This window comes from Grammomys surdaster, unplaced genomic scaffold (assembly GCF_004785775.1).
Source record: "Grammomys surdaster isolate TR1022 unplaced genomic scaffold, NIH_TR_1.0 97, whole genome shotgun sequence".
In the NCBI taxonomy this organism is placed as follows: Eukaryota; Metazoa; Chordata; class Mammalia; order Rodentia; family Muridae; genus Grammomys; species Grammomys surdaster.
The window spans coordinates 21,128,484-21,137,191 of NW_021604576.1; the positions used below are offsets into that span (position 1 = coordinate 21,128,484).

Here is an 8,708-nt window from a genome sequence, read left to right on the forward strand (position 1 = left end):
ATCTATCTATCTATCTATCTATCTATCTATCTATCTATCTATCTATCTATCTGAAGCAGTATATTTAAATGTTTACATAATTTTCTCCTTTCCGCACTTCAAAAAATAAAATAAAAAGAATTAGAAAAAAAACATTTAGCTTGTCTTCCTCTTGGTGAAGCGGTTTTTAAAGAAATATGTTTATACATTTAAAGTAGAACTCTACATTGACATTTTTTGTGGATGCCAAATCTTAAGTAGAATAACATATGCATGTTAAAATGATCAATTGTATTCAATTTTTATTAACTGTCTCTTTATGTAAAACCTAAGCCTCAGGCCTACATGCTGACATTTTTAGAAATATAGCCTTTCCAGTGATCTGAGCACTTCCTATACATTTTTCTGTTACTTGTTTTGTTTCTTTTAATGCATTCCCAGTCCTGCCAGTCTTTGATAATTTAAGGCATCTTATTTTGCCTGTTAAATGTGAACATTGTTCATGAGGTTTTACCAAAATTTAACTTACCTTCTTATAAAAACACAAAGCCTACAATATATAGCCTTCCAAACAGAAGTTAAATTTTAACCCATCATTTTACAGTAAAATGCTGAAAATCTTTCTTAGTTTTCTTGGGATTAAATTTTATGTTCAAGTGGATCAATATCTTGCATTCTTTTTGATAATTTCTTAATAATAGAGAGATCTTAAGCCTGAGGGTAAGGCCCAGAACTTGTGCTGGAGCTTTTATGTTGCTAATATTTTTTGTTTGTTTCTTTGCTTTTGCATGGCTCGCTGTTATCCTGTTCAAGCATGGCCATGTGGTGAGAAATGGTTGCTCAGTGTGACTCTATCAAGTTCTCGTCATGGGTTCTGAGAGATTTAAAACACAGTTACTTAGATAACATTTCATCTGTATTTATATGTGTTAAATTTAATGGCATTAACGGTGAATCTGTTTGCAAGAAACATAAGAGCTCTTGGAAGGAGTGCAAGGTTCACCCTTAGTAAGGCCTGAAACACTTTTTGTGGGCTGGTTTTGTGGTTTCTGAGTTGGACTTTTCATTGAGTTCTAGAGCTTTAGTGTTTTCTCAAAAACTTCATCTGCATCATAAACATAGCAAATTTGGCTTACTTTTGATAACCAAATCTGGTATCAGTTTAGCTTTTTAATTATTTTATTTAAAGATACGTACTCAAAATTTGGTCTCTTAAAACTTTTATTCAATATGAAGCCATGGGATATAATTTGATTAAAAGAGAATACACCTTATTGAAGTATGTATGTCGTCAAAGTAGGTTTCCAGCAGTTGACTTTGGAGGAGGTGGATAGGAAGTATTAAGAGTACATTTTTTATCCTGTCTCTGTACTTTCACCATGGAGAACAACTATTCCTATATTTAATAAGTATCCAGTACTCAGGTGGCTCATCTAATTTATCCAAATTCCTTTCTTGTCTGAAGTTGACACTCTGATATGTGAAAAACCCAGTCCAGAACAGAACACACGATCCTTGCACAGAGATTGGCTGAAGCCACCCAGCCCTTGGTTGGACCCTTCAAAAGAATATTGTGATGGTTGTGTAATTCTTACGAGTTTTAGCTGCCCCCCAAAAGTTAGAATTAATTATCTCTGTGGTGCCAAGCATCTTACTAGGTCACCAAAGTGCCAACAATCAGGTATTACATTTAGACAGAATTCTTCTGCTTTTGCTGACCATTTGGGGCACCATGGACTCAGTACTATTCTTCAGGAATGTAAGAAGAAACCAGATATAAAAGAATTATCAGGCTTATGGGATCTCAATTAGACTTTTAGTTTAAAACATTCTTATCAGAAATAAATTTTGTGTGAATACACAACTATAGAACACATCTGAATAAGCGACCCAATACAGTGTATTTTTATGTTCTCCCATTATATATGCATTTTCCAAAACTTACCCAAACTATTTGATTCGGAACCTAAGCAGTCTACTTTTGGAGCTTAAGGCAATTGCCACTGTATACACATACCTCAAGGAAAGGCTATGGCTCTCTGCCCTCTGTCAGCTCAGTATACAAGAAGAGTGGGTTTTATACACATATACTGAGTGTAACATGATTTAAACATTAGTGCCTAAAAGATTAAAAGAGAATAGCTAGTCAGGCCCAGGTTAGCCACATTTAAAATTCAAGTACAAGATGTACTACATTACTGGCATTTCAGACTCTGGGAAACCTAGGCTGACCTTGAACCTGCACTATTATATGGTGACTGTTGTTATTTGGGAAATATGCTCCTCACACTGCTCAGTTTATAGCCATGCACTCTTTCTCCTTGCTGTCATACACTCCGCAGCACTTTTTCGATGGGAAGTTTAAGCCATTATTTTTCTTAGCTTTCTATCCTCTCTTTATTCCCTGGCTAGAGAAGGGCACATGGATACATGCTTGTATTCCTTTCAGTGTTCTTTTCTACAATCATTATACATAACAATTATTTATTATGGCTAATTTTAATCTTATTTTCAGCCTTCTAGAAAATAAGCTTTATTTCTGATTAGCAGATATATCTATATATCTATACACATATCTCTATATACTTATAACCTAAATATACATACATATACACACACATATATGTATCATATATACAATATAGATACATACATATATGTTGATATATGAGGTAATATATATGAATACATGCATAAAATCTGATGGTTTTCTGAATGAATAAAAAGAAGATTTTCATTTGATGTATAAAAAAACCTCAGAGGTAGAAAGTCCTGCAAAGATAAAATATAAACCCACTGTGAGGTCCAGTGTACTGTACTTGAACTCTCTTTTGATGTTTTCTTGGAAGTTTTTCCTAGCAGACTAGATATCAGTCCATGAACATTGGAACCTCTGTTCTTGTTCAAGATTTGTGATAACACAGATAATCAGGTGAAAACTATGCATTATCAGATTGCAAACTGGTTAAGACCATAGACTACCAGGATTTTGACTTTGGCTTAAGTATTTCCAGGTTTCACACCCCACAAGTGTAAAGTGAGCACAACAAGGTTCATACAGTGTTGGGATAAGAATTTAAATGAATAAGAAGAACATAAATGTTTTTCACAGTCAGAAAAATACTACTACTACTACTTACTACTACTACTACCCTACCACCAATGGAACATCTAAACCCATAGGAGTAAATAAGGTGGCTCTGTGTGAGAGATATTCTATAGTGTTGTCCAAATGTCTTTATGACCAGAACTTTGGATTTCTAGAGGGGCAAGCTAAATCAAGTCCTGATATATACAGATTACAAAAATAGAAGGAAAATGGAATCCAAATCTGAAAAAAAGCCAGAGATATGTGGAAACATTTCAAAATTAGATCCAGCGCTGAAGTACCTTTTGTATTCCCATGGATTGCAGGCTTCCAGAGCATTGTAGGCAGTGGCCATGGGGATAGTGACAATCTTCCTTTTAGAAAGGCTTATGTTTTCTTCCTTTTTGTTTCATTAGAATATTTCATTAATGAGTTAGCATTTTCCATCCAGAGGTATCTATCCACTAGGATATAGCATCACAACACACTTTAACTTGTAGGTGCACATATATGAATTTTAATTTCTAAATACAGATTTGAGTGACAGTTATATTGAGCTGTAACTCACATTCAACCCGCAAGTGGACATGTCTTATCCAAATGTACTTTGCTCAGTCTTTCAGCGTTTTCATAGGGTCAAGTGGCTCTCAGGACATTCTCTTCAATTTCTCCAAATTATCAGTCCTCACTGTCATTATTCCCACGTCCCCATAATCCCAAGACCTATACAGCCACAAGTATGCTTTCTATTTACACTGATTTCCTTAATCTGTATATTTCTTTAGTCTGTGTACCTACTATAATTTTATTACTATATTTATAGTAATTGCTGTAAAAGTGTATGCAGGTTCAGAATGATGCAATGACATTGTTCTGATAGAAGTGAAATAATTAGAAACAAGGCAGAAAAACCTCGGGTGCAGACTAGTTTCTGCAACAATCCACAAGTTGTAGTCCATAGCCTAGAAACTTATACTTTTTTAAATGTAGTGATGGAGAAATATAACATTGCCCTTTGCTAAGAAGTTTCACACATAATTATAAATACTTATAATACCTCATAAAATTTAAGCCAGTCATTTTTTATTCATATATTAGTTGAGCCATGTAATGTGTACCACACAATATGATTGATTTTTCACAACAATCCCATAGCACAAAGTAGATCTATATTTTTAGATCCACTTTAACGACGGAACTGGAACTAAGAGGAGTACAGCGACTCCTCCCAAGTCACTCAATTAACACACTGAATAAATAAAATAAAATAAAATTAAAATTTAATTCATTTTCCTGCATCACTCCCACCCTCCATTAAGATACACATTCTGCTCTCAAAAAGTCCTGTTTTCTTACAAACACTGCTCAGGAACTAACTCCACAAACAAGACTTACACTGCTGTAAGCTATTCCAAGCTCCCTGTAATTGTAGTTTAGAGTTTTCTCCACAGTACAGAACTGCCTTTCTTTAACTGATACTGTGGGACTGAGAACAAAACCTCACGTACAGCCTCCTGTCCAGGTTTGCTGTTCCCCCAGCTGTCCCACATGCAGAAGGGCTTAGCTTTTTGTGCTCTAGAATTTATCCTTCTTTCACGCCTCAGCACACAATACGCCCTCCTGCTTATTAAATCCCAGGAGGCTTGTTGCAAAATAGTAATACAGATAAAGTAAAACAAAATAATCTGTGATCATTTTACAGAAAGAATCGCAAGCTAGAAATTCAGTTGGAACAGACAAAGAAACGAGGGTGGGAAATGGGGATCACAAAGTCAGATTCCAGCAGCAGCAGCCGCAGCAGAAAAACGCCAGAGAAATGTCTAGTCACCTTACCAATCATTGTGGTCTCTTGCTGTGTTTAGTACAGTGTGTTTCGGGGTAGATTGCTGGTTTTCTAGCCACTAAGTGCCTTCAGGTGGAAGGTACTGGCATTTCCACGAGTTGTGCACATTTAACCCGGGGCAGGAATCATCTTCTGCAGTAGGCAGGGCTGTCTACATGCAGGCTGGGTTTCTAGAGTGCACTGGTGCTAGTCTTCTTTGAACGGAAACAGGGCCAAGCCAGGCAGGACTGCATTGATGGATCAGCCAGGCTTGTCTTGGTACAGTAACCTAATAAACTCCAACTGTGCAAGGCACCGCTGGTGCTGAGAAACCCGATTGTTCATAGTAACGGGACTCTCTCCAATGCGGTTGGTGAAAAATTCAAGTGGTCCTGTCTGCTAGTAATATCCGGGGCACTACCTCATCCATTTAATTAACCCCTAGAGAGCAAGCCAAGGAACTGCTCTGATTACAAAATAATAGGTCCATCAGGCACAATTAGGACCCAAGTGAAACATGGCAGTTTGCATGAAAAACGATTGAAGTAAACAATCCCAGGCCCTGAATGGGGCTCTCTTCCTAATTAACCCTTAGAGGACTAATCTGTTTTCCTGAACAAAACCTAGCGTTTGCCAATTGGCATGTTGGAGAAGTATTTTTTTTTTTTTTTGCATCAGATCTTGCTAATCGTGGCCCCAGTGAGTGGAAAGGACAATCCCTAAAGAACCACACTGAAGAATATCTGAAACACACAAAATCCAGTGGACGGACCAAATTATGATTTGACGAAGAATTAATAGATCATAGAGAGAGATCCAGTAAGAGGAAGAAAAGCCAGATCCTTGGACACCCAGAATTCCTGAACTCACAGCTTGAGGCCAAAATACATGTTCGACTCTCTGACAGTTCCACCGAGCCTTGTGTAATTCTGGCAGCCCGTAGGTCACAGCTTAAGTTATGGGTGCAGTTTGCTTTTAAATGGGAGTAGGAGAAGAGAATATTGTTGGATTTTCTAGCTACAGACAAATGAACAAACAAAAAAGTACCCAAGCCATGTCTCAAAGCACATTTCCAAGTCCATGTTTTTGTTCTGTCTCCTTCTGAAATGCATATTTGCTTATTCGTTGCTATCTCCAGCCTCTAGGACGGTTAACAAATAAAGGGAAAATGCTGATTCATTTTCATTTATGCCGCAGGGAACTAACACACATGGAAAATTGTCTGGACAAATATGTGGTTGTATGTATATCAGAATACAGCAAAAAACCTTGTTATTTTGTGACTTTGTTTGTGTCCAAACCAGTAACATAGAAGGATGGGTGTTGTATAAGAACCCAAGATTCCTATTTGCTGAGAACCTGAAATTTTTCGATGTTGGAGACCCATAAGTTTATTACCTTAATTTACCTTGTATGCGTCACAGGGAGAGCTGAAGTTCCGTGGTTTTGATTGTTGGAACAGGGGCATACATTTAGAAGCCTACTGATTGTGTGCCACAGGAAAAGCCTGGATTCTTCTCCATGATTTTAATTGTCAGATCAGTCGCAGAAACCATATGCATAATACATTTGATCAGTAGAAGAGAGCTTGGCAAATATCAGAGGTTGGCTTATTTTTCATTTGGGCCAATGAATCCTAAATGCTGGCTTTCATCTGCCTACTTACCATGGTTATTGAGATATCTGTTCATGGTGGAGGCATGGCAATCACAGTGTGAGGCCGTGAGCTCATGCTGAGAGGAAAGGCTTCTCATCAGGGCTCCCTGTGATCCTGAAATTGTATCATGATCTCAACTCCTTTGAGGAATCCTAGTCGGAGAATAGGAATGCTCTTGGGGCCTGCACCAGACCCCTTGTCACACTAAGCTCAAGAGCCCTGGACTGTGTTCTCTTTAAATGATAAGATTGGGGGAATGTAAACATTTGTAAGTCTTTTGGAGAGAGAGAGAGAAAAAAAAAACCTTATCAGTTTTTTCCCCTGTTTTCTTCCTTTAAGGTAGACTTAACAAGATGTTTAAGATAGACAAAGTGTCTTTATGAAGCCCATCTGGCCTCTGAATAAGCACTTCACTTTACATTCCTGTGCGTTGGGCTAGGCTGTCAATATAATGTGAACAGTAATGTGTCTATGAGGCCATCAATGGCCTTGCTTGCTCTTACAGTTCTTCAAAATAATGGGGCACAGTGAAGCAATTTTCTCTTAACGTCTACCATGTGCCTAGTTACAGGCTACAGACGAAAGTCCATCTTAAAATTCTATACTTGATCACCATCTTTTCTCCTGAGTTGTAGCTGCAATATAGACCTCTCATCTTCTTACTTGCTTAATAAGCAGTATTTGCAGGTGTCAAATATGGCTGTCAGTTGATATTTTATGCTGGTGCTCAAGTTTCAAAATATGCAAGATCACATACCCTTTTTGATGTTTACTAGCACAAAATATCTTATAGTAAAAATCCTTAAAATTATCATGAAACATAAAATAACAATACAGATCCTCTGTCAATCTTAATTAGCAAAGTTCCCATTAACAACTGACAAGGGATTTCTTGTTAAATTGTACACAGAAGAAAGTTGCCAATAAGAATGCTACATATTTACCCCAAATTACAGGTTTTGGAAGATTTCCTAAACTCTCACATGTTGTCATTATTAACTTGAGTATCATAAGGGAAATAAGGTATCATCCAAAATAAAATCCTCTATATTTGACAATCAGAAACAAAGTCCCAACATCTACCTTATCGATGAACTACTAGGGCATATAAGGAAACTAGTCCTACAGACCTAGAGATCCAGGATCTCCATGACACAGGGCAACAACAGGATGCCTGAGAGGAGTCCTAGTGAGAATCCAGTATTGCTAGGCATCCCGTAAATGCCGGTAACTCTAGCTCTGAGGCGGCCAATGCCCCCTTTCAACTCTCTGCACATACTTAAGCAAAGTATGTGTTCCTATATTCACACACACACACACACACACACAAATACAAAAAATATACATACACAATGACAACATCTTTTAAACAGGTTATTTGTTTCTCACAGTTCTAGAGCATGGGAAGTCCTAGCATGAAGTGTTGGCAAGATATGTTTGATTTGGAAACTTGATGACGACTTATAAAAAGCCATTAAATTGTTATGTCCTCTGATGATCTGTTTTTTCCTAAGAAAAAACAGATCTTTGCTCCTGGGAGAGAAGAGAGCAAAATTTTTGTAGGAGTATCAATGTCTTAGTATAAAATCATCCTTAGGATTTCATCTAACACTGAGAATCTTTCAAAGGCCTCATTTCCAAATCAGCCTCATGCTGTAGCTTAGGGACCTAGTATATGAATTTTTGGTTTATAAAATAAATTTATTCATTCAATAGCAATCATCATCTACTTAGTTTTGATATTTTATTAAATGGTGAAAAAAGTTAATCTTCAAAACATTTTGGATCTTTCCTAGCAGAAGTTCTAATTTCTACTGGGTTGGTGACACACATATGCAATCTCAGCATGTGACCTGTGGTAGCAACAGGCTTGTAAGTTCAAGGCTAGCCTTGGGCACATAGCAAAATTATAAATAAGTAATAAAGTAAAAAAAAATATTTCTATATCCTTCTTACAGTACAGGGAATCTCTGAGAGGCAGAATCAATTTTGAGCTAGACTTCTAAGCTGAATTCCAGCAGTCTATATACAAGTTATGAAATTATTAGTTAATTAATTTGGTCATGTGAATTATTGATAGAGAATTTGCTTTATACCTGGCATAATTCCTATGGATTTGATGGTGAACAAAGCTCACAGTATCATATTGCGCTTCAGAAGCT

At 37.0% G+C, this 8,708-nt stretch overlaps 1 protein-coding gene across 2 annotated transcripts in view; it reads right to left on the minus strand.

Moving 5' to 3' along the window:
• The window catches only part of Lingo2 (leucine rich repeat and Ig domain containing 2), a 122,209-nt gene extending 117,115 nt beyond the window's left edge, over positions 1–5,094 (minus strand). For both annotated transcript variants that reach the window (XM_028780954.1, XM_028780945.1), the window contains exon 1: positions 4,901–5,094. The gene's annotated coding sequence lies outside the window, so the exon portion shown is untranslated. The remainder of the gene's footprint in view (positions 1–4,900) is intronic.
• Positions 5,095–8,708: the final 3,614 nt, after the last annotated feature.